The following is a 3,892-nucleotide window of genomic DNA, read 5'->3' as shown; positions in this document are numbered from 1 at the left end:
AATTGAGGGCTCAAAATGGAGGTCTTGATTAGGGAATATCTGTGCTTCCCAGACTATGAATGACCCTCAGTCTTACCCCATTCCTTCTTTGTGTATGAGCGCAGTAAACAACACACTGTCATACTGTGTTGTAGAGAGAAGATAGACAACTGACATCTACAGAGTGGTCATTCTACCTAACTTATTATGAAGAACATATTTTTCAGTAAAATACTTTAGATGAGCATTTTTTATAGATTTGAATATTTTCATCTGTTGGGTCTATACTGAAATGTAAATCATATGCCTTCCTCTGATATACTTCTTCCAATCCACAATCTTCTCCTTTTTATCTAGCCAGCCCTTTAGCCGCTGATGAAAAAAAAGTAACAGTTAGGTGTATTGTATATTGCATCTTCTACTTCATATCCACTCTTCCTCAGTTGACTATCCTGCAGAGACATTTATAAATTGGTTTTGAATGCTTTCCTGTTTATTGAGATATAATTTACATATAGCGTTGTGTAAGTTTGATCAAATAAAAAATAGCATGCATCCTGATACCATAGGTAAAAGATAATATCAGTATGGGCCTATTTTGGAAAATTCTGTGCATGTCAGTTTTGATTGATGAAAGATTATTATTGTCTTCATATATGTTTTTTTTTGTTAGCCTCTCTCAGAAACATCCTCTTGTTTTCTCTACCTTGCTCTATTATGCTGGAGGTGACAGCTACAGGCTCCCCTTCTTGGACTATATAACACTTTGTCTTCTTGGGTTTGGTCATTGGAAGAGATAGGGAGGAAATCAGAGGAGAGTGAAAAGAGGTCAGGAATTTTATAATCCTGTTTATAATTTTGTTTACCTACCCCAATACAATTCTGGCAGTTACTGCATTCCACTAGAGTTACCTCTCCTGTTTGGAAGTCTTTTCCATAGCACCACCTTTCAACTGGGTTCTTGTAACTATTGTCTTTTCCCTTGCCATTCAAAGGCCCCACTATTGCATCTCTCTGCTCCTTGTTAGTTTCCTTGTCCCTGATCACACCTTTGCAAATATTTGCTAAGTTAAATTATCTTTGCCACCCCATTAAATCTGGTGCATCAGTTTTTTTTAGTATGCATTATGTTTTATGCTAATATATTGACTAATATATTGGCTCTGCCAACATTTGTCACTGAGTATCTAGTTTGTGAATAGAAGTCACCCCAGAAGATGTCTATCACATTGTAACCTTTGATTAGAAGAATTAGCATTGGAAAAACATGTGATATGTCAAATATTTGCAATGTACTTCAAATATTTCTTTAATAATGTTTTTAATACTATTATAATTTAGTGACTACTGTATTAACAAGAGTGACAAATCATTAATATAGTATAGTCAAGTCCATATCACTTGTCATTCTTAATTATAATGTGATGTTTTCCCTTCAGTTGTAAGAACAAGTCTCCCTTATATAAACATAGTGCACATATGGCAATGCTAATAAATGAGCAATCACAGCATACTAAAGCATTAGGAATGCATTTACTTGCTCGCAAACATGTGTTCTGTATAATGACATTGGCATATTCTATAAATTTAGTAGAAGTCCTGCCAAATTTTAAGCAATATGGAAGAGTAGCATAATTATGATAAAAAGAATGTTAAGGATGGTCACAGTAGTATCTAAGAATACTAGTATTGGTCCTAAAAAGTAGGAGAATTAGATGGGGGAGGGGACAGAGAAGTGAAAGGATAAAAAACCATAGCTAACATTTACAAAGACTAACAAAGTTCCTGACAATGTGCAAAGTGCCCTACATTTCTAATCTCATTTAATAATCACAACAAAGCTAAGATGTAGGCACAGTTGCTACACTCATAACATGAAGATACTGAGGATCAGAGGAAAATAGGAGAAAACTGAGATGAAAAACCTTAAGGACAGTGGGGATAGACTACTTGTTATCTAGCCTTTAATGTTGGAGCCACAGTCTTGTGCTTATCACAAATAGAGTTGTAATTGACCTGTCATTTCATCTGTTTCAAATTCAAATATTCTACTGTATGTCGTCTTCTATATTTTTAACTACTTTTGCTAATTTACCAACTAGATTGCAATAAGGCGTACCACCTATTGACCCTAACAAATTTTCACCGTCCAGTCACCTCATTTATGCATTATTTACTTGCTCAGCTGGGTTATATTGTACAGTTTATAGTTCATAATTACAATTACTCCCATGCATATATCTTCAATTCATTTTTATAATAGATAAACTATGCTTCTTTTTAAATAAGGATTCTGGATTTAATTTTGGATCCTAGGTATCTTGAAATTTATTTTTTTGCAATAAATTCAATGTGTAGTGAAGTGAATCCAGGTAGATGGCTCTGAACTATAGCTCAGATTGGGAAAATTTATGGAATGATATCAATTCCATTACCAAAGCATGGAAAAAAATCAGAAAAAATGGGGTAAATAGAATGCTTGGGATTCTACACTTTGGATAAGCTTCCAGGTAATGATGGTGCTGATCTGAAGACCACAGTGTGAATAGGAAGGGACTGTTGAATGTTCTGGGGCAGGAGGGTGGGGGTTGTCTTTAAAGGAAGGAAAAGATAGGTTGGTAGTTGGCGAAAGTGGCAAGCTGGAGGGAAGGTTTTTGTTGTTGTTATTAAGATGAAAAACACATCAGCACACTGGTACTTTGGTGGGAAGGAATTAATGGTGAGAGAAAAGTGGAAGATTCAAAAGGAAGAGAATAGTAAAGGAATCACAGGTGGCTTAGGGCCTAAAACCTAGAAGAAATACAGAACATAAATGTAAAGACTGGCCCTGGACTTTAAAAAGGGCCAACATCTCCTCTTCTGAGACTCTTCTGAAGGTTGGAATAAGTATCCAACTATGTTTTTGCTGACTTCATTTCTGGCAGGTTTTCAAGGAACTATCCTTTAAATTTCATTTTCCCCTCCTCGTCCTTTTTCAGTGCCTCTCCTCTGTTCAGTGCCTCCTAAATCTGTTCTAAATCTGTCCCCTGGTCCTGTGTGGGTTGGGTTGGGTTGGGTTTGCTTTGCTTTGCTTTTTTTTTTTTTTTCAAACCACCTTTGGATTTCATTCTTGCATTTTTTTCTCTGTTTCAACTCTTGCCAAAGAACTAATCCTTACCTCTTGCATTACTTGAAGCAAAGTGTGCTTCCTTCAAAAAGGCCAATCTCTCCATTGTTTATTCACCTGGAAAAAGTAAAGATAAAGTACTAAACTATGCACTAAATACAGATTATCTCTCAATGTCTCCTTACTCCGAAACTGTACCTAAGATCTCAGTGTTAATCCCATCACTTGGATCTCAACACCTTTTACCTACCCAAGATATCACTCTTAAAATTGTGTACTGCTTCTCACACATGATCCATCTTTAAATAATCTTTTGAGTTATAATTGCATGTGGTAGAATGTATTTATTGTAATTGTACAGCTTGGTAAGTTTTGGCAAAGGTATATTCTTTGGAACCATCACCACAGTGAAGAACTAGAATCATTCTATCATCCCAAAAATGTTTCCCCATAGTCCTCTAGTAAATTCCCCCAATTCTGGTCCTAGACTAATCCCTGATGTGATTTCTGTTACCATGGATTACTTTTGCTTGCTCTTGAATTTCCAAAAACAAGTGGAAACATACAGTATGCATTCTGTTTATGCATGATTTCATTCCTTTTAGTTATGTTTTTGAGTTGTATCTGTGTTTTATTTATCTATAGTTTATGTCATTTCAGTGACATAATGAATTGCATTATATGGCTATTTCACAATTTAATTACCCATTTATGCGTTGACAGACACTTGGGTTGTTTACTATTAGCTATTGAGAATGAAGTTTCTATGGGCATTCTTATACACATCTCCCTGTTGTTACATGTTTT

The 3,892-nt window shown here is 35.4% G+C and overlaps 1 long non-coding RNA gene across 1 annotated transcript; it reads right to left on the bottom strand.

The window, feature by feature from the left end:
* Positions 1–211: 211 nt before the first annotated feature.
* On the bottom strand, positions 212–3,208 carry LOC122470860. The gene is made up of 2 exons (XR_006294019.1): positions 3,137–3,208; positions 212–351 (listed from the first exon to the last, which is right to left on the bottom strand). It is a non-coding gene; the product is annotated as an uncharacterized LOC122470860 (long non-coding RNA).
* Positions 3,209–3,892: the final 684 nt, after the last annotated feature.

The sequence above is a fragment of the Prionailurus bengalensis genome, chromosome D3, assembly GCF_016509475.1.
Source record: "Prionailurus bengalensis isolate Pbe53 chromosome D3, Fcat_Pben_1.1_paternal_pri, whole genome shotgun sequence".
Lineage (NCBI taxonomy): Eukaryota > Metazoa > Chordata > Mammalia > Carnivora > Felidae > Prionailurus > Prionailurus bengalensis.
This window is presented reverse-complemented; position numbering and strand designations above follow the sequence as displayed.